Genomic DNA, 22,537 nt, shown 5'->3' with positions numbered 1-22,537 from the left:
TCTCAGCTGTTACTTGACGTTGTGGATCATCATATAAAGTAGCCATGTGAGTGAACAGGGTCTCCATGGATGCTAGAGCTGGATGTTTCTGCTCCATTAACCTGTGAGCCCAAGCTTGAGGTTCTCCCTGGAGTAGGGCAATAATAAATCCCACCTTTGTTTCTTCAAGAGAAAACGTACGTGGTTGCAAGGCGAAATATATTCGGCAGGCGTGCTGGAAGGCCCGGAACTTGGATCTGTCTCCTGAAAAGCGTTCCGGTGTGGGTACCCGGGGTTCGGGCGCTGCTGCGGAGGCTGCTGCAGGTGCAGGGTTGACGGGTGGAGCTGACTGAGATGCATCGGCAGGGGCAGATGGCAGATTGGAGGCAGGTACAATCGAGGACATAGTGTTGATTCGGCCTTCCAGGCGTTGATGTCCGGCTTGTAGCTCCTTAAGGGCTTCAGTTAAAGCAGACATCTGATTGCAAAGGGTGCTTAACACATTTGCTACCTCAGCGGTCTCCATTGTTGGCTGTAGTATTATGTCACGAGGTCCTAGTGACGGAGACCGTTGTGCTGAGTGTAGCGACCCTTGCAGCTCGACACCCGGTATTCCTGGAGTTGTGACAGGAGGACCAAGGTATACAAGAGGCAGGAGTGCTCGTTGGAACCGGAGATCAGGTAAGCAGGCTGGAACCACGGCACTCCTCACTGGCTGAGTCTGGTAGTGCAAGGACTCAGAGACCAGTGTAGTAAACAGCAAGGCAGATCCCAGGATAAGCAGAAGTCGGCACCAGAGCGGGTAGTCATACAAGCAGGGTTCGGCAACAGAGCGGGTAGTCAGGCAGGCAGAGATCATCAACAAAGCGGGAAGTCGTACAGGCCGGGTTCAGTAACAGAGTTGGTAATCAGGCAAGCCGAGGTCAGGATCCAAGAATCAGGCAACAGGCAGACACTAAGTCACGACACGGGAACACAACACTAGCTGCAATACTACAGCACTGAGCTGTTGCATTCTCCAGACTTAAATAGGCGTTTTGGCGCGCAACGCACCACGCACAGCGCGCGCATGCGCAAAGACACGCGCGCGATGCACGCAACGCGCAGCGCGCGCATGCGCAGACGCGATCGCGCACGCGCGCATGCGCAATCACACACGCGCGCACGCACACGCGCAGACGCATTGTCAGAACAAACATGCATAACAACCATCCCTGTGCACGCGCGAAACACAACGCCTACGTCAACGCCTTCCGGCGCCAACGCCTGTGCCGCGCAACGCAACGCACACTGGAAAGTACCGACAGGGCACCCCGCCGAGACCCTCCAGGATGACCGCCAGCATCCGTACGTGCCGACCACCTCGCCTGGACAGGTAACTGACCGTGACAGGGTCGCACTGACCCGGAGTAGTACGCCTGCGCTGCCCGGCTGAGCGCATCCTAGATCGCGCTCCTGTTGCTGGGCACTCTCTGCGCATGAGCGTGACGTCATTCATGACGTCACGCACACGCGCATTAAGTGCCCGGCAACAGGAGCGCGATCTAGAATGCGCTCCCGCCGGGCAGCGCAGGCGTACTACTCCGGGTCAGTGCGACCCGGAAGTAGTAAGAGCCCCAGGGATTTGGAGATGTTTGCCACATCTCTAGTGATAAGTAGTGATAAAGTTATTAGCGAATGAGTGGAAGGTGAAAATTGCTTGGATGCATAAGGTGCAAAAACGACTGAAGGCTGAAGTGCTTAAAGAGAACCCGAGGTGGGATTTACTTATGCTAGTGGGGCACAGAGGCTGGTTGTGCACACTAACACCAGCCTCTGTTGCCCCATGGTGTGCCTCCAAGACCCCCCTGCGCGCCGCTATACCCCCCGCAGTGCTGGCGACACGCAGCGTGTCGCCAGCACAATGTTTACCTCTTGCCTGTCTGTTAGCGCCACTCCCCCGCCTCCTCCGTAACGGCGCTACCCGCCCGCGTCCCTTCCCTCCAATCAGCCCCACTAGCATAAGTAAATCCCACCTCGGGTTCTCTTTAAGCACATACAAACACACAATGGCCTCGATTCATAAAAGTGCCTGCGAGCGGGGAAAGTCGAGCGGGGAAACACCGCTGTCGGTATTTCCGCCTTCAGGGTGGTAATTCATAAAAATTTAGCTAGTTGTGACAGGCGTGCGGAGATACTCCGCTGTAGGCAGGCGTTAGGCTGTCGGGAGACATGCGGAAACAGGAGAAGCAGGCGGAATCCCTCCGTGCGGTGTTCTCTCTGCAGCTGCTTGGGAGGTCTGTCCCATTCACTGCAACGGATTCCGCACGCTTCTCGCCACATCAGAGGTAGCGGTAATACCCGTCCGCATACCGCTACCTCTAATCTTTATGAATTGACATTTGTTACTTTTGCTGTGATAATCACCGCGCAAGGCGGTGATTTATCACTCTGCTCGTGGATGTCGGCTTTTCATGCGGAAAAAGCCTTTATGAATACAGATTTGGCTGTGTGGTCGGTAAAGTGAGCCGTTTTCAGCATTCCTCATGCGGAAATGCTTTATGAATCGAGGCCAATGTATTTACTACAAGATTGAAAAAAGTTCCAAATGTCAGTCTAGATTTGAACTGTTTTATGAACAGTACTTGATTATATTAGAACTTTTTATTTATTTTTTATTGAAGGTCACTGTTTTGAGAGGTATATGGAGGCTGCCATATTTATTTCCTTTTAACCTCTTCAGAACTGCAGTGTTAAAGCCCCCTAAAGACCAGGCCTTTTTTTTTTTTTTTACTAAAATGGCCACTGCAGCTTTAAAGCCAAGCTGCAGGGCTGCACAAAACAGCACACAAGTGACCCCCCCCCCTTTTCCCCCCAACAACAGAGCTCTCTAATGGTGGGGTCTGAACGCCCCCCCCAGATTTATTTATTTTTTTTACAAATATTTATCTACTTTTTTTTTTAAGTAAAAAAAATGGTATTTTTCTTTAATTTGAAGCCTCCCTCCCTCCCCCGGCCAGCCTATCACAGCGATCGACTGTAATAGGCTTCAGCCTATCACTGCCGATCGCTCCTGTGTCCCACAGGGGCACAGCCATGTCACACGGCTGTCCGAAGTACAGCGCTGCTGCAGATCACAACGCTGTATTATGTAAATAGATGCCGGTTACACCGTCTAACAGTCTCCCGAGCGGCGGTCGCCACTCGGAGACTGAAGGCGGGGCAGTGCTCCGCCCCCCAAGCAGGAGATGCGCGCGCAGCCTGCGCGCTATCTCCTGCTCTAGCCGGGCCCCAGGACTTGACACCAAGTCTGTTGTGGCTCCACTTTCTTGTGCAGCACCTCTCCTCCCCTTACATAATCAACCCCCCTCTTCCATGTGCATCATCCATGTACAGAAGCCCCTCCCATGTGCCTCCCCCTCTTCCATGTGTATCATCCATGTACAGAAGCCCCTCCCATGTGCCTCCCCCTCTTCCATGTGTATCATCCATGTACAACAGTCCATTTCTTTCATGAACCACTCCCTTGAGCATCAGTTTCCCTTTTTCATGTGTTGCTCCCCATGTTCAGCCTCCTTTTTCATATTTAGGAACCAGTCTTTTATGTCCAGGTGCCCCATTGGAGTGCAGCCACCCAAGCCCCGGGCCTTTGCGGCCTTTCCAGAAATCTGGCTCTGCCCCCGGCATCTACCAAGTGGGTGTGATAGTGCTCCTATACTAATATCTAGTCATTCAATACTTGAACCAGCAGAGGTCATATGGAGACATTCCCCCCTTCCCTTTTTTACCTGTACACAATTTTTATTTTGTTAAGGGAATATTTCCAGATCGTAGACATCTGAGACATTATCATTGCGGGAGGCTTTATAACAGAACTGACTTTAGCATAACCTGTATCCCATGTATCCCCTTTTCTTATTTCTCTCTGCTTCAAATATAATAGGGGAATGATAGCTGAGTGAGTTGTGCGCACCCTCCTACACTGCCTCTGCCTCAGCCCAGTGCTGTAATTTATGTACAGCTGCATAACAGATAGATTGAATGTAGTGAAATTATCTGCATTATGTATATGAATTGACAAACTTACATTTTCAGCTGCTTGCATAGCTATTGTATGAGCATATTCATAGTGTGTGTTTATATGTGTATATGTATACAGTATATCTTTTACACAATAAAATCATTATTCTAAACACTCACTCATATGTTTTATTAATATTTGAGAAATTAATTTGAATCTTATATAAAATACTCTTTTGCTACACCTAGAGCTACCTCATTCTATTTTTTGTATACCTATACAATTGAAGAGGCTGTAATTGTGAAACAATAACTACCATATTTTTCGGACTATAAGACGCACCTAGGTTTAGAGGGCAGAAATCAAGGGTAAGAAAAACAAAATGACTAAACCTGGTGCGTCTATGGTGCAGTGGAGTCTTATGGACCCTTTTCCCCCAAAACTATCTCTATCTAAGCTACACTGACTGCCCAGCTACACTAACCCCTGCTGTCCCACTAACTACATTACACTAACCTCTGCTGCCCCCCAAAACCTACACTAAGCTACAATGCCCTCACTACCTACACTAAGCCACGATGCCCCCATTACCTACACTAAGCTATACCCCAACTACCTTCACTGAGCTATTAATGCATTCTTCATACTTACCGATGCTAGGGGAGAAGTGTGCTGCCTGGGACTGGGCTTCTGTTGATCCTGGGCTGCTGGGGATGGCGTCCTGGGTCTGGAGGACTGGAGTCACGTGGGCTTCAGTTGATGGCCCACTTGACTCAGCCGCTGATGTCTACTGTCCGAGTGGCAGAAGATAAGCAGGAATCCTGATCCTACACCCAGGGACCAAGAGAGTTGCTCAGCAGCATAGCAGCTGCCGATGTCCAACATCCAGGTGGCGGTAGAGGAGAAAGGACATCGGCCGCAAGAAGCAGATGCCAGCCGAAGCCACCGCAAGAACTTCAGTTATGTGGGTAGCTCCAGCTGATGGTCCACGTGACTCGGCTGCCGATGTCTTCTATCGGGTGGAGGAACCGCCGGAACCGCCGATCCTGCACCCAGGGATCAAGTGTGCCGCTCAGCTGCACAGCAGTTGCTGATTTTCTCCGTCTGGGTGGCTGTAGAGGAAAGTGGACATCAGCGGTCGAGGAGCAGATGACTGCTGAAGCCACAGAGAGGATCGGAGTCACATGGGCAGCTCCAGCTGATGGCCCGCGTGACTCGACCGCTGATGTCTACTGTCTGGGTGGCGGAAGAAAAGCAGGGAGAGACCACTAATCATGCACCCAGGAACCAAGGGTGCCGCTCAGCTGCATAGCGGCTGCCGATGTCCTTCCTGATGGCTTTACAGAAGCAGTGACATCAGGAGGAGAGCCAGAGAGTGCACTAGGAAGGAGGAGAGCCAGGATGCAGGACATGGAGCCCATGAGTGGATAGGTGAGGGCTTCCAGTACATCCTGTACCTGCTTGTGGGGGACATGTGGCTGCACATTCGGACTATTAGACGCACTAACTCTCCCCCACACACACTTTTGGGGGGGAAAAGTGTGCCTTAGAGTCCGAAAAATACGGTAAATAGTGGAGCCACCTAGCGACATCTACGTTCAAACACCAGTGTGTATAACTGTGAATAAAATATAGATAGCAATAAACCTGCACCTATCAAAGATATAGGCATGAAATAAAAAGGGGCACGAGGAAAAAAAGGGGTGCAGGGTTTTGTTAATAAAACCATCATAAATATCCATTTTGTTTATAAAAATATTGTTAATATATACTGATATTCTTTGTTTTTAAAGTATAGATGGTGTATATTATTGTAATAATATTGCAGAACAAAAATTGTTAATAACGATAACAAAAAGTAGAAAATATTACCGATATTTTACTACAGCTTAAACTAACCCTACTCTCACATAGACCCCTTCACTACTGATGCCTAACCCTAACCACCCCCGGTGGTGCCTAAGCCTAAGAACTCCCCTACTGGCGCCTAACCCTAAGACCCCCCCCCCCCCCCCCCCTCGGTGGCGCCTAACCCTACAACCTTCCCTAGTGGCGCCTAACCCTAAGACCCCACTGGTGGTGCCAAATCCTAAGAACCCCCCTGGTGGTGCCTAACTCTAAGACTTCCCTCCCCCCGGTGGTGCCTAACCCTAAGACCCCCCCTGGTGGCACCTAACCCTTAGACCACTCCTAGTGGATCCTAACCTGCCCCCCCCCCTTGTAGTGCCTAACCCTAAGACCCCCCCCCCTTGGTGCTGCCTAACCATAAACCCACCCAACTTTCCTGATGTAGCCCTAACATCCCCCCCCCCCACACACACACACACACAGTCACCCTTACAAACCTAAATTTGTACATAGAAACTATAAAATATTTGATGTAAAATTTGTCCATACAAACTAAACAATATTACGAAGACTGTAATGCTAGTTTCAAAGCCATAACATGTTTTAATAAATCCAATGTTCCAATGTTGAAAACGATATTTATTGGGCGCCCAAATATCTGCTTTGGGTGCTGTATTAACAATATTTGCATTAGCGCCTATGGGGTACCCAAATCGTTCATTAGCCACGGGCCTGGCGCAGGCGGAGACTCTCACACTGCCTCCAAGAGACAGCGCCACAGCAGTTGCTGGTCTTCGCCCCCATCAACCTCACCGGCACCAGGGGGCGCAGCCAGAGGGAGACTCAGACAGCGCAACCAAGCCAGAGCCCACAGCCGCCGCCCGCTGCAGCACTGAGCACAAATTAACAATATGCGGCCAGAGCGCGGCGCGGTGCCCCCCTAGAAGCCGGCGGCCTGGCACCCTGAGTGATCGCTCTGGTCACTCAGGTCAAAGGCCGGTCATGGACGGGCGTCCACATTTCCTGCTTCCAGATAACGAGACTTCCACATGTGTGTGTGACTCTATCACAGCTCCTTCACCAAGTCAAAAGCAAATTTCCCTCACATATCTGTGAAGGTTTTACTGTACTGTACCAACCCTCTCCGATATGCTGCAAAGTACTCACTCTGTATCTACTGCATGTACAACTCTCCACCCAACAGGAAATGTAAGAGACTACAAGCCGCTTATCAACTGTCATTTGTGTTTCATTGTGCTATATCACCTTGCTGCTTTGCTTTGTTTGTGGCCACTTCCCTTTCTTGCTGGGCAGAAGTTTGGATATTTAGCAGATTTTTTTCTCAACATTAACCTCTTCATGACCACAGTGCTAACCCCCCCTAAAGACCAGGCTGTTTTTTCTTTAATTGGCCACTGCAGCTTTAAGGCCAAGCTGCAGGGCCACACAACACAACACACAAGTGATTCCCCTCCCCTCTCTTTTCCCCCCACCAACAGAGCTGTCTGTTGGGTGGGGTGTGATGATCGCCAAACCCCTGCCCCCCCGGTTTTAATTTTTTTTATAAATATTTATGTTCATTTTTTTAAATTATTTTTTTACTATTTACTTTATTTAATTTTTTTTTAAAACCCCTCCCTCCCGCCAGCCGGTCAATCCTAGCGATCGGCTGTCATACGCTTCTGCCGCTTCTGCGATCGCTCTCAAGTGCCCCAGGGGGAAAGCCGTGTCACGCGGCTTTCCCCAGTACAGCGCTGATGCTGATCGCAGCGCTACACCAACAGAAAAGACAACGGTTTTGCCGTCTAACAGTCTCCCGAGCTGCAATCGCCGCTCGGAGACTGAAGACGGGGCGGAGCTCCGACCCCCAAGCAGGAGATGCGCATGCAGCCTGGGCGCAATCTCCTTCAAACTGCAGCCCCAGGACTTGACGCCAATTGGCGTGGGGTGATCGTATAGTAGTTAAAATGACATGATGGGAGACCCTTCTTTACAGACCGTCCGAAGCAGTGGAAACTATTCTTTATTGAAAGAGACACTAAAGCGAAAAAAAAATTATGATATAATGATTTGTATGTGTAATACAGCTAAGAAATAAAACATTAGGAGCAGAGGCATAAGTCTAATATTGTTTCCAGTACAGGAAGAGTTAAGAAACTCCAGTTGTTATCTATGCAAAAAAGCCATTGAGCTCCACCACTTTCGAAGTCGAAGAGAGCTCTTTCTTCTGAAGCTTATCATCTCAACTGTCAGTCACTTTATTTTTTTTTCTTTCCAGAGGACAAGTCAACAGTTGGCTGATGGTGTAATGGTTAAGGGCTCTGCCTCTGACACAGGAGACCAGGGTTCGAATCTCGGCTCTGCCTGTTCAGTAAGCCAGCACTAATTCAGTAGGAGACCTTTGGCAAGTCTCCCTTACACTGCTACTGCCAATAGAGCGCGCCCTAGTAGCTGCTGCTCTGCTCTGGCGCTTTGAGTCTGCAAGGAGAAAAGCGCAATATAAATGTTATTTGTCTTATTTGTCTTGTCTCTAGTTCACAAGGCTGCTCTGTAAAACATTTAGAATGCTGAGTAGTGTGTAAACTGCAAATATTAGAGAATGATGCAATGTTATAAAAAAAACACTATATAACTGAAAATAAAAATATGAGAATATTTTCTTTGCTACTAATCTTCTAGTAATTATCCATACTACACAACCAATTCATTATATCATTTTTTTTTTGCTTCAGTGCCTCTTTAACCAGTACACCACTAAGGGGTTTCTCCCATTATGGACCAGAGCAATTTTTACCTTTCAGCGCTCCTTCCATTCATTCGCCAATAACATTATCACTACTTATCACAACAAAATGCTCTATACAGTATCTTGTTTTTTCACCACCAATTAGGCTTTCTTTGGGTGGTACATTTTGCTAAGAATTATGTTATTCTAAATGCATTTTAATGGGAATAAAAAGAAAAAAATATTTTAAAAAATCAGTCAAAGGACCACTATCACGAATAATTGTTAAATTTAAATTTCACACATATAAAATGTACATTTGATTTAGAATAAAATTCACTATAAATGTAATTTTTGCTGTGTTTCTGTCGCTTACAGTAGGCAGTTCAAAATTTAACCGATCTTACAGATTTTGGGCTAGTCCATCTCCTCACAGGAGAATCTCAGGGTTTTCCTTATTTTCAAAAGCATCTACAGAATGGCAGTTGCTCCGTCCAACTGTCAAAATAGTGTGCAAGTGAGGAGTAGGGAGACTGGCTGGTATCTTTGTATAAATCCTTTCCAGGCTGTGAATTTTCGAACAATAAAGGAAATTCTGAGAACTTCCCATATGGAGATGGACTAATCCAAAACCTGTCAGATCTGTCAGAGTTTTACTGCTTACTGTAAGTGACAGCAACATAGAAAAAAAGGTAGTTTATAGCGCATGTGACTTCGGGGGAATTGAGCTGCTTTCGTGTTTACGTGTGTTTTAAATTATACAAATTTTAGGGATAGTGATCCTTTAAGACTGGAGTTTATATGGAGCCTCTTTTTTGACCTGACCGACCTGGAGTTCCACTTAAACATGTCAGATTTAATTATACACCAAGATTTATTTGTAAAATGTTTACAATATTTTCATCTAACCCTTTGATGAGGCTGGACGCCAATTTTGGCGTTGACGTCTCAGCCCCCCATCGATATCTTGATGGCTGCCTCCACCATGATAGATGTTCTCTTTCCTTTTCTCTAATTAATTGCATTTTATGGTATTTGGCGTGGAACAAAAGCATTAACTAGAACTGCAGGAGGGTCACATTTGGCTTCTCTAAAAGGAACCAATTAATTAATTTAGGAACAACACTGAACATTGCTCAACTTGTACACCCTGATTAATTGGAAAGTTTTAATCATTACTTAAGCACTGCTGACAAAAAAAAAAAAAGGAAAAAACCACTAAATTTAGCCTTGTTTAGAGGTGAAACTTTTTCGACAGTCAAAATTGAAACCTGTTTAAATATTTATTTTTTTCAAAGCTTCTTTAATTAAAATAACATGTTCAATTAGCTCTCAATAAGGGCCGGTTCACACTTGCGGTTTTGCAAAAACCGCACCGGATGTCCGGACCGCACCGGAGCCGGATCGGACCTGAACCGTACGGTTCCTGTCCGGATCCGGTCCGGTTGCATACGGTTTCCGTGCGGTATGAACACGGTTGCGGTCCGGATCCGGATTCTTAAAGAGTAACAACCTGTATAAAAACAAAAAAAAATGTTGGGGTCTGGGAGGTCAGCAGAAGGGGGACCTGTGGAATCAGGCCCTCTGCTGTTTAGCACTCACCTCCACCTCCGACATGCTGCCAACATCTCCGGATCCGGATCCAGCTGTGCTGCTCCACTCCAAAATGCTTGCCCATGTGTCCCCAGCCAATATCGCCGCAAAAATCCGCATAGGGAAGTGGGGTAGAACATCCGGATTTTTTGCCAGTGTGTTGTGCGCTCTCCGGTTCTCATTGGTTTCCATTGGCCGGATGGTGCAGTCCGGCTCCGCCCCGGATACGGCTGCCGGAGGAGCCGGACCAAAAAATAGCGCATGTTGGAACGGACACCGGAGTCCGGATCCGGTCCGGCTCCGGTCCGGACGAAACGGACACATGTGAACCCTGGCATAGATTTACATTGCTATGCCGTGCGTCCGTTTCGTCCGGCCAGCATGCGGTGCGGCTCCGGCACGGCTATTCCGGATAGCCACCGCTAATGTGAACCGGGCCTAAGAAGTAAAAGGAAAGAACATAAAAAAAAAGGATTTACAAAATGTAGTTCCATCTTAGTTCCATTTGGATAATCCATAAAGATTTGTATGGTAGCAAAATAAAAGCTCTCCCAGCTCCAGTGATTGGGATTTGATTCCCCGCCAGGACACAAAGATTTATTTTTAAAATGTTTACAATATTTTCATCAAAACTTAAAACGATAAGGCTGGACTGGACACCAACTTTTCCTATGCTTGTTGTTTGTGAGAGCTTGTCTGTTTTTGCCTTCCTTGCACTTGGTTTTAGTCCACAAATTTTAAACATTCTGGTAGGTTAACTGGCTTTTACAATGTGGTGTGACTTTTTTTTCATCATTTACCAGACAGGCACGTTATTTTACCTGAGGAAGTGGCTTACACCGTAAAAACGTGTTGTCCTAAGTGGTAAATAAAAACTCCAAAACTTTTTATACAAAAACCCGCCGTAAGCCTCCTTCTTAAAAAACAAGCGAAACCCATGCTAACCTAGAAATAAAAAAAACACATATATAAGTAGATAAATACTACTTCTACTTACATAACAGATGTATTGTGCTATCCACCTAACGATTCCTGTGAATTTTATAAATGAAAAGCAGAAAATCCTATTCTAGGCAGTGGCCATTTTGCCAAGCTAATGCTGACATCATATCCTCCCTGACTCTTGTTTTCCACCCTCCCTTCTCTTGCTCATTGTGTATTTATTAGCTGCCCTCCTCCCAGAGTCTACAGACACTCCCACTGAGGTGTATACTAACAACTGAACTGTCTTATCCTCCAATCGCTGAGTCACCTCAGCCTTGCTTGTAAACACAAGTGAGCAGAGGATCTGTTTCAGATAAGCAGCTAAACAGGGTAATACATGGAAGAGGAGGAATATATTATAGATAAAAAGAACCCCCAGCATTCAACTGAATGGCAATGGCTATTAAAGGGCCAGTGCTCCTAAAGTATGTGATAACTCCAAACCATAAGAGCAGAAAAAGTTTTGCAAGTTTTACACGCAGGATTAGCATCTTTATCACTTAAAACACTGAGACCAGTTGCTGTTGAAATTTTATTTTTTATGGTGACAATACTGCTTTAAGAGAAATTGTAAGTCTAATTAAAAGAAAAATGAGTTTGACTCCCGGAGTCATCCTGTGCCCATGATGTCGGTCCGAGTCCCTCCAGCGACCAGTGGTGACCCTGCAATGCTGGCTGGCCACATACCTAATCAATGCGCTGAGCGATCTGCGCATGCCCAGTACGCAAACATTTCTATTTCATGCAGCGATTGGCAAGCTTTGTGGGGGACGCCAACACCGCTGGTTGCGGAAGTAAGGTTTCCAATGATTATGTACACAGTTTCAAAACAACGTCAAATCGACATTATGGGCACAGGATGACTCCGGGCAGCTGCAAGAAGCACCAGGTAAGTTAAACTGCATACAGCCCACAGAGACAGCACACAGAGAGACAGGGACAGTTGGCTAAGCTGTTCTTTATTGCTGAAACCACCCCAAAACAAAAACCCTTTTGAGGGCTCAGATTCTATTCGTGTGTGTGTGTGTGTGTGTGTTTGTGTGTGTGTGTGTGTGTGTGAGACAGACAATGCATACAAGGCAGGCCACAGTCATTGCTGGGCCTTGCAGTTCTACTATTGTCTTCTATCTATTACAAGCCAGCACACTGTCTATCATTATAAGTGCTTAGCTGTGCTTAGCTTCCAACTGTATCTATTATTGATATCTTTGTGGGTTACACACTGCATACAGGCCACAGTCAGTTGCTTGCCCTTGTAGTTCTACTATACTCTTCTAACTATTGCAAGCAAGCCAGCGGTGTCTATCATAAGCAGTGCTTAGCTTGAAACTGTATTTGTGATTGAAAGTACTATATAGGATCTCTCTCTGTGTGTGTTAACCTCCCTGGCGGTAAGCCCGTGCTGAGCACGATTTGCATAATTATTTTTTCTGCTACACGCAGCTAGCACTTTGCTAGCTGCGTGTGCAATGCGATCGCCGCCGCTACCCACCGATCCGCCGCTATTCGTCGCGCCGGGGCCGCCCCTCCCCCCCCAGACCCCGTGCGCTGCCTGGCCAATCAGCGGCAGGCAGCGCTGTGGGGTGGATCGGAGTCCCCTTTGACGTCACGACGTCGATGACGGGGGAAGCCCTCCAGGAGATCCCGTTCTTTGAACGGGATCTCCTGATCACCGATCCGGCTATCATGTAGCAAGACCTTGTCTCGCTACATGGAAATTTTTTTTTTAAAAAAATGACTTTGCTGCCCCCTGGCGGATTTTGAAAAACCGCCAGGAGGGTTAAAGTACAAAGCCCAGTGATACACACACACACACACACACACCACACACACACACACACACACACACACACATACACACACACACACACACTCACACACACACACACACACTCACACACACACTCACACACCCACATACCTGCTGTGTATTTGACACTGATTGTGATTACACACACTGTCTAAAACTATTGAATATTGTTAGTAGTACTGCATACCCCCAATATGGGAAAAATATGGTCACCCCGGCCCGCAGGTATTTTCAAAGTCACGCTGGTGTGATTTCGTGTGGTCCTAGACCAAAGTACATTGTTCAGAAGGCACGTACCCGACTCAACCACCACAGTTCTGAGGACGTGGTTGACAAGCTTAAACAGCTCACCACATCTTCTACAGCTTCCACTCAGAACCTCCGCGACGCACCGTCCTCCTCCTGCTCAGCTTCTGGTTTCCCACAAAAACTTAACACTACTACCACTAGCAACCTAGCTGCTCCACTCGATGTGTCAGAGGAGTTATTTACACATGATGCATTTAGTGATACACTTGGGGTCATCCAGCCAACACGCCCTTCAACGCCTGCTGTTGCCACCACCCGAATGCCGACATTCCAAAGCTCACCAGTGTGGCATTTTTTTTGTTTGTGTGCCTCTGATACCAGCAATGCTATCTGTAACCTATGCTAAAAGAAACGTTGTTGGAAGCCTTGAGATGAGCGTAATGACGTAATTACGATTTCGCGATTTGGCCGTAAGTACATAATCGTAATGAAGAAGGATTTCGCGAAATTTCGCGTAAGCGTAATTTTCGCATTACAATGGGTATTTGTTCGTGCCGTAATTTCGCATTAAACGCTACCGTAATTTCGCGTTAAACCGTAACGCTCCGTATAATGTAAAAAAGCCGCCGACTTTAAGGGTTAATAGCAAAGCCCCCTTAAATGCTAAGAGCCTCAAATTTGGAGAATATATTAAGGAGATCAGAAGGAATAAGAGGTTCCTTCTGATTTGAAGGAACCCCATTGGTCTGCTAAGGACCAATGGGGCTCCTTGGAGCCCAAATTCAAAGATGCTTCTTAGAGCTCTGAGCTATATAGCTCAGAGCTCTGTCGGGACCGTGCAGCGCAGACGCGTATGCGGCGGCTGAGCAGCGAGTGACGTCGGGTGCGGCGTAGTTACAATGTAACAAAGTTGTTACATTGTAATAACTTTGTTACATTGTAACTGATAGAACATTTCCGAGGCTATTTTGAGGGATCATTTATTTAAAGGGACAGGTAAGTATTAATGGTTAATTAAGAATATTAAAGGACTTTTTTCGTGGTTATGTTTTTTGTTCAATTAAAATACTTTTTCTAAGTGTTTGTGTGTTTCATGGCCGGCCTTTGACCTGTGCGACCCGGAGCGGTCGCACAGGGCGCCGGCCTCCAAGGGGCGCATGTGCAGAGGTTTCTATTCCCCTCACTCGCGGCTCCCTCCGATCTCCGGCACTCACTGTCAGCCCTGTTCAGCTGTGGGTGAATCGGCAGCTGTGATGACAGAGGGAGCCCAGTGGTGGCGCTGTGTATCTCAAATACAGGAAGTGCTTTCCTGAATGAGCACTTCCTGTATTTGAAGTATACAGCGGCTTCCCTCGCTCTGCATCAATGCTGCTGGACCACCCACCGCTGAACTACATGGCTGGCAGTCTTGAGTGCCGGGGATGGAGGGAGCCACCACAGAGGGGAACTTGTTGCAGCCCACAGGTCTGTGTGACAGGAGCACATCGCCCAGCTCCCACAGAGTGCCAGCAAACTGCAAGCAAGGGGGGACAGCAGAGAGGCAGGTCAGTCACTCAGGGGGCTTTACATAGATAGAAATGCAGCCTTAATGGACCGGACTTTGTGCAGCAGTACACACACACACACTCACTCACTCACTCACTCTGTCTCTCTTCCCCCTCTCTCTACTCCTACCATCCATCCCTATATCTGTCTGTCTCTCTATCTCCCCATGCATCCATCCATCCCTATATATCTGTCTCTCTCTCTACTCCTCCCATCCATCCATCCATCCATCCATCCATATCTGTCTGTCTCTCTCTCTCTCTCCCCAAACATACATCCATCCCTATAGCCCTGTCTCTCTCTCTCATATATGTCCCTAGATTATCTATTCCTATATCCTATCTATCTATCTATCTATCTATCTATCTATCTATCTATCTATCTATCTATCTATCTATCCATCCATCCATCCATCCATCCATCCCTCTCTCTCACCCTCCCCCCCCCCCCCCCTATGTTTTTCTCTCTCTCTTTTTCTCCCTCCTATCCCTCCCTCCCTATATCTGTCTCTCTCGTCCTCTCTCTTTCCTCCTCTCTGTCTCTCCCTCCTCTCTGTCTCTCCCTCCCCTCTCTGTCTCTCCCTCCCCTCTCTGTCTCTCCCTCCCCTCTCTGTCTCTCCCTCCCCTCTCTGTCTCTCCCTCCCCTCTCTGTCTCTCCCTCCTCTCTCTGTCTCTCCCTCCTCTCTCTGTCTCTTCCTCCTCTCTCTGTCTCTCTCTCTGTCTCTCTCTCCTCTCTCTGTCTCTCTCTCCTCTCTCTGTCTCTCTCTCCTCTCTCTGTCTCTCTCTCCTCTCTCTGTCTCTCTCCTCTCTCTCTGTCTCTCTCTCTGTTTCTCTCTCCTCTCTCTCTGTCTCTCTTCTCTCTCTCTGTCTCTGTCCCTCTCTCTCTCTCTCTCTCTGTCTCTCTCTGTCTCTCTCTCTCCTCTCTCTCTGTCTCTCTCTCTGTCTCTCTCTCTCCTCTCTCTCTGTCTCTCTCTCTCTCCTCTCTCTCTGTCTCTCTCTCTCTCCTCTCTCTCTGTCTCTCTCTCTCCTCTCTCTCTGTCTCTCTCTCTCCTCTCTCTCTGTCTCTCTCTCTCCTCTCTCTCTGTCTCTCTCTCTCCTCTCTCTCTGTCTCTCTCCCTCCTCTCTCTCTGTCTCTCTCCCTCCTCTCTCTCTGTCTCTCTCCCTCCTCTCTCTCTCTCTCCTCTCTCTCTCTCTCTCCCTCCTCTCTTTCTGTCTCTCTCCCTCCTATCTCTGTCTCTCTCCCTCCTCTGTCTCTGTCTCTGTCTCTCCCTCCTCTGTCTCTCTCTGTCTCTGTCTCTCTCTGTCTCTGTCTCTCCACTCTCTTTCCTCCTCCTCTCTCTCTTTCCTCCTCCTCTCTCTCTTTCCTCCTCTCTCTCTCTTTCCTCCTCTCTCTCTCTTTCCTCTCTCTCTCTCTCTTTCCTCTCTCTCTCTCTCTTTCCTCTCTCTCTCTCTCTGTATGTCTCTCTCTCTCTTTCCTCCTCTCTCTCTCTCTCTCTCTCTCTCTCTGTATCTCTCTCTGTATCTCTCTCTCTCTCTCTCTCTCTCTCTCTCTCTCTCTCTCTGTATGTCTCTCTCTCTCTCTCTGTATGTCTCTCTCTCTCTGTATGTCTCTCTCTCTCTGTATGTCTCTCCCCCCCCCCCCTCCCTCCATCCATCCCTATATCTGTCTCTCTCTCTCTCTCTCTCTCTCTCTCAATGTATATATATTTGTCTGTCTGTCCATCCCAATATTACCTATTCCGTGTGTGTGTGTGTGTGTGTGTGTGTGTGTGTGTGTGTGTGTGTGTGTGTGTGTGTGATGAGGGGGCACCATAATCAGGCTTCGCTCAGGGCGCTGTAAAACCTAAGGCCGGCCCTGGTGTGTTTATTTACTTTTAACTCTTAAAGGAAATGGGTAAGGGGTACAAGTACCTCTATACTCATTTCTCCTGGGAGGGGGGGTGGGCATCTGGGGGACCCCTTTTTAAAGGGGACTCCCAGATTCCACCATGAACCCCCCCAGGAAATCGCGGCCTCCACCTCCACCGCCCATCGGAGGTGGAGATGAGCCCCTTGTCCTTGGATTGGACAAGGGCTCGGAGGGGGAGGGGAAAGCTTGGCTGCCCCTCCCCTTCCGAGACCCCCCAATCCATGGACCATGCAGGCTGGTATAGTCAGGGTGCGGAGCCCCACGCGGCCGGTGCTCCGCATTCTGGCTATCCCAGCCTGCATGGGGGACAAGGGGTTAAAGAGGTCTGGGAGGGGGGACCCCACGTCGGTTTTTTTTTATATTTCCCACACTCAGAACGAAGTAAGTAAAACTCTTCCCACTTGGGGGAATCTATGAAAATAATACACTATTTTTACCTGTGCAAAAAAAAACTGACATTTTCCGCATTTAAAAGACATTTTTGCCCTTGAAACTTAAAAATCGATTTTCTCAAAAACTATAAGGTCTTTTTGAAAAAAAAAAATTTCCTCTTATTCCCACTGATCCCCTTAATATACCCTGGGAATTTGGTGTTCCTAAACTTTAAGCAGGCTTTGCTATTAACCGTTAAAGTCGGCGGGTTTTTAAATGTATACATTTTTACTTTGAAACTTTAACATCGATTTTCTCAAAAACTATAAGGTCTTTTTGAAAAAAAAATTTTTCCTCTTATTCCTCCTGATCTCCTTAATATATTCTTCAAATGTGAGGCTCTTGGCATTTAAGGGGGCTTTGCTATTAACCCTTAAATTCGGCGGCTTTTTTACATTATACGGAGCGTTACGGTTTAACTCGAAATTACGGTAGCGTTTAATGCGAAATTACGGCATGAACGAAACGCGAAATTACACGTTGAAAATTACGCTTACGGTATTTTCAATTACGATTTTAATGGCAATTACGCTACCGTAATGTCGCATCGTAATCGCAAATTTCGCATGCGTAATTATAGTAATGCGAAATTACGAAAATTTCGGCTCAACTCTAGGGAAGCCCAACACCCAACTAGGGACAACTGCTTTGCGAAAGCACCTGATCGCAAAACACAAACACCAATGGTATGCACACATTAAAGAGACTCTGTACTCTAATATTCTTACACTAAAAAGCATACCATTCTATTCCTTATTTTCTCCTGTGCCTCTCTGTGCTGTTTCTGCCACTCTCTGCTGCAATCCTGGCTTGTAATTAACAGTTTTAGGCAGTGTTTACAAACAAACTAACCAGCTTGTTATAGGCTCACATAAACAGAGTGTGTGAGTCATACAGAGTGTGCAGGGGGCCTGCAGAGGGTGTGTATCGCTTCTATCCAATCACAAGCAGCCCTGCACATTCCACACATTCAAGCCTTAGCCCGACAGACACGACAGAGGAAAGGAGATAAGATTTATTACAGAGACAGTGCAATTAGGAAAGGCTGCAGTAAGCCAGAGCACATTAGAACAGGCATAGGAACTTATAGGATAGAAGAACTAAGGCTGAAAATTTTGTTACAGAGTCTCTTTAATAAAAACAGCCCACAAATATAAAAAAACTATTCCTAGCAAGGGGGCAAAAAACGATGCCCGTTGTTGCCAACACTTAAAGAAAGATGAGCTTATCACACAAATGAATGGAAGGCTCATGGTGAAGGAACTGCCCAGACAGAGCAGAAAAATTACCATAATTTTTTTTTTTTTAAATTAAGCTTTAACAATTGTTTTTATTTAAATGTTGTATTTCTTATTTTTTTATAAATGAAAAATTGTAACAATTTAGCAGTCAACCTTTGTAAATGGTCAGGGCTGAGGTTTGCTGTGTTTTTTACACATATGTAGTGAGTGGGAATGCCACATCCTTGCCTGAGATGGTGGGAGAGCAGGAAAATTATCATTGAAACTTTTTATCAATGAAAATTGTTCTTTAACTGTTATTTTTTTTTTATAAATACATTTGTATGTCTTACTATGTTATAAATAACAAATCTATCCATAACCTTAAATAAGTTTCAAAATATTTTTTTTTTCAATAACCTACCTTTCTCTGAAACTTATCAAAACCGATACTACACTTGATCTCAGCCAAAAAATCAGAGAAGCGTTCCATTGCTTGCAAGTCTCCCCTGCGTGGCTCTGCATTGGTGTTGGGTGACCCAACCCCCACCACGAATGGCAAGCAGGCCTGCTGCTGCCAGCCTGACACCTGCTGACTTTGTTTACTTTTTTTTGAAAATTATCAATTAGAATGATTTTATTAAGTTGAAATTTTTTAATTTTTTATAAATAAATTTGTATTTCTTACTCTGAAACTGATCAAAACAGATACTACAACTTGAGAAGGCATAGGTGTTTGTACACAGCATAACTTCTTTATGGCACCGTACAGGTCAGCTCTCCTCCAGGTGTTAGACCCCTTGAAACATGTTTTCCATCACTTTGTGGCCAGAAACAGTGTTTGTAGTTTTTAAAGTTCGCCTGCCCATTGAAGTCCATTGCGGTACGTCGAGTTCGCCGTTTCGCGGACTTTGGCGGAAGTTTGTGTCCGCGCTCCGCTGACCCATAATCTGAGGTTCGAGCCATCTCTATCCCTGAGTCATCCTCCTGTCCCTGTGTCCGTGTTTTTGGCTACTGCGCAAGTGCAGCCGTTGGGACAAGAGGAGGATGGGGCAAGGAAGCCGGGCGGGCGTGTACACAGGCGGACGGGTGCGTGGTGAGAAGAGACCTACAGCCCATTTTTAAACAGGCTTAGGTCAACTAGTATAAGTATATAACATTAATAAAAAATAATAAACATACATCAGACAGTCAGAGCCAATCATAGTAACCATTGTCCTGATGTATATTTTTCTATGTGGACATCTCTCTAAAAATCGATTTTGCTTAACCACTTGAGGACCACAGTCTTTTCGCCCCTCAAGGACCAGAGCCTTTTTTTACATTCAGACCACTGCAGCTTTCACGGTTTATTGCTCGGTCATACAACCAACCTACCACCTAAATGAATTTTACCTCCTTTTCTTGTCACTAATACAGCTTTCTTTTGGTGCCATTTGATTGCTGCTGTGAGTTTTAGTTTTTATTATATTCATCAAAAAAGACATGAATTTTGTCAAAAAAATTACTTTTTTAACTTTCTGTGCTGACATTTTTCAAATAAAGTAAAATTTCCTATACATTTGAGCACGAAAGTTATTCTGCTACATGTCTTTGATTAAAAAAAAACATTCAGTGTATATTTATTGGATTGGGTAAAAGTTATAGCGTTTACAAACTATGGTGCCAAAAGTGAATTTTCCCATTTTGAAGCATCTCTGACTTTTCTGACCACCTGTCATGTTTCATGAGGTGTTAAAATTCCAGGATAGTATAAATACCCCCCAAATGACCCCATTTTGGAAAGAAGATATCCCAAAGTATTCAGTGAGAGGCATGGTGAGTTCATAGAAGATTTTATTTTTTGTCACAAGTTAGCGGAAAATGACACTTTGTGACAAAAAAAAAAGTTTCCATTTCTTCTAACTTGCGACAAAAAAAATGAAATCTGCCACGGACTCACTATGCTCCTCTCTGAATACCTTGAAGTGTCTACTTTCCAAAATGTGGTCATTTGTGGGGTGTGTTCACTGTCCTGGCATTTTGGGGGGTGCCTAATTGTAAGCACCCCTGTAAAGCCTAAAGATGCTCATTGGACTTTGGGCCCCTTAGTGCAGTTAGGCTGCAAAAAAGTGCCACACATGTGGTATTGCCGTACTCAGGAGAAGTAGTATAATGTGTTTTGGGGTGTATTTTTACACATACCCATGCTGGGTGGGAGAAATATCTCTGTAAATGACAATTTTTGGGGGATTTTTTTTACACACAATTGTCTATTTACAGAGATATTTCTCCCACTCAGCATGGGTATGTGTAAAAATACACCACACAACACATTATACTACTTCTCTTGAGTACGGCAATACCACATGTGTGGCACTTTTGTGCACCCTAACTGTGCTAAGGGGCCCAAAGTCCAATGAGTACCTTTAGGATTTCACAGGTCATTTTGCGACATTTGGTTTCAAGACTACTCCTCACGGTTTAGGGCCTGTAAAATGCCAGGGCAGTATAGGAACCCAACAAATGACCCAATTTTAGAAAGAAGACACCCCAAGGTATTCCGTTAGGAGTATGGTGAGTTCATAGAAGATTTTTTTTGTCACAAGTTAGCGGAAATTGATTTTAATTGTTTTTTTTCACAACGTGTCATTTTCCGCAAACTTGTGACAAAAAATAAAATCTTCTATGAACTCCCCATACTCCTAACGGAATACCTTTGGGTGTCTTCTTTCTAAAATGGGGTCATTTGTGGGGTTCCTATACTGCCCTGGCATTTTAGGGGCCCTAAACCGTGAGGAGTAGTCTTGAAACCAAATGTCGCAAAATGACCTGTGAATAGGACGTTGGGCCCCTTAGCGCACCTAGGCTGCAAAAAAAGTGTCACACATGTGGTATCGCCGTACTCAGAAGAAGTAGTATAATGTGTTTTGTGGTGTATTTTTACACATACCCATGCTGGGTGGGAGAAATCTCTCTGTAAATTGACAATTGTGTGTAAAAAAATCAAAAATGTGTCATTTCAATGGGGGTGAAGATCAAAGACCTGCAGACACAGACAGATGAGCACTGTGTTTGTGCAGGAGAAGTTTGTGCAATAGAGGCAAAGAAGCGCAGGGTGAGGAAGAGAGATTTAGTTGCAGCCAGCCACAGGCATACCTCCCAACATTTTAAAGTTAAGAATCGGGACAAGCGGAGCGGGCTGTCAGCTTACCGGTATCCATGGATGCGTACCACCATCTGGCTTCCTGCTTCCTGTGACGTCACAGGAAGCATATTGAAGCCGGACATCGGTATGCATCCATGGATACCGGTAAGCTGACAGCCCGCTCCGCTTAGCTGCGCACTCTGCAAGCAGGGGGGATACACAGGGGGGCAGATTCCAAGGGAGGAGGGAGATAGAATATAAGGACAGGCATCCCTCTTCGGCGCGGCTGGCGCCTCAATCATTTGTTTCTTCCTCCCTGCCCACTGCCGCCCGGGACTTGGGTGGGTCATATCGGGTTAGCGGGAGAGTCCCCCCAAATTGGGACAATCCCGCAGGATTCGGGACGGTTGGGGGCTATGCACAGGTCAGATCCCGGGCATTTGAAGAATGTGTGAAGGTCTGCAGCAATGTTCCTATCTATGCCCATCCGACCTGCTGTCTCTGTGTTGTGTGAATGATATGTGTGTATGTGTGTGTGTGTGTGTGTGTGTGTGTGTGTGTGTGTGTGTGTGTGTGTGTGTATTTTGCTTCAGTTCATGTCCCTGCTTGCTTTTGTGTGTGTCAGTGAGTGTGTGCAGTGTGTACGTCAGTGAGTGTGTTATTTTGCTTCAGTCCATGGCCCTGCATGTATGTGTGTTTGTGTGTGTGTGTGTGTGTGTATTTTGCTTCAGTTCATGTTCCTACTTGGTTGTGTGTGAGTGTTTGTGTACAGTGTGTGCGTCAGTGAGTGTGTTATTTTGCTTCAGTCCATGGCCCTGCATGTATGTGTGTGTGTGTGTGTGTGTGTGTGTGTGTGTGTGTGTGTGTGTGTGTGTGTGTGTGTGTTTTGCTTCAGTTCATGTCCCTGCTTGGGTGTGTGTGTGAGTATTTGTGTACAGTGTGTGTGCAGTGTGTGTGCAGTGTGTGTGATATTTTGCGTGTGTGTGTCTGTGTGTGTGTGTACAGTGTGTGCGTCAGTGAGTGTGTTATTTTGCTTCAGTCCATGGCCCTGCATGTATGTATGTATGTGTGTGTGTGTGTGTGTGTGTGTGTGTGTGTGTGTGTGTGTGTTTTGCTT

At 46.3% G+C, this 22,537-nt stretch overlaps 1 long non-coding RNA gene across 2 annotated transcripts in view; it reads right to left on the bottom strand.

The window, feature by feature from the left end:
* LOC137543670 (uncharacterized) overlaps positions 1–22,537 on the bottom strand; it is a 111,811-nt gene that overhangs the window by 66,788 nt on the left and 22,486 nt on the right. Inside the window, exon 1 of one of the 2 annotated variants that reach the window (XR_011025564.1) lies at positions 21,487–21,523. The exons of the other annotated variant lie outside the window; for it this stretch is intronic. This is a non-coding gene — a long non-coding RNA (uncharacterized lncRNA). Of the gene's footprint in view, positions 1–21,486; positions 21,524–22,537 lie in introns of those variants that run through there. 2 annotated transcript variants of the gene reach the window in all.

This window comes from Hyperolius riggenbachi, chromosome 2 (assembly GCF_040937935.1).
Source record: "Hyperolius riggenbachi isolate aHypRig1 chromosome 2, aHypRig1.pri, whole genome shotgun sequence".
NCBI lineage: Eukaryota > Metazoa > Chordata > Amphibia > Anura > Hyperoliidae > Hyperolius > Hyperolius riggenbachi.
This window is presented reverse-complemented; position numbering and strand designations above follow the sequence as displayed.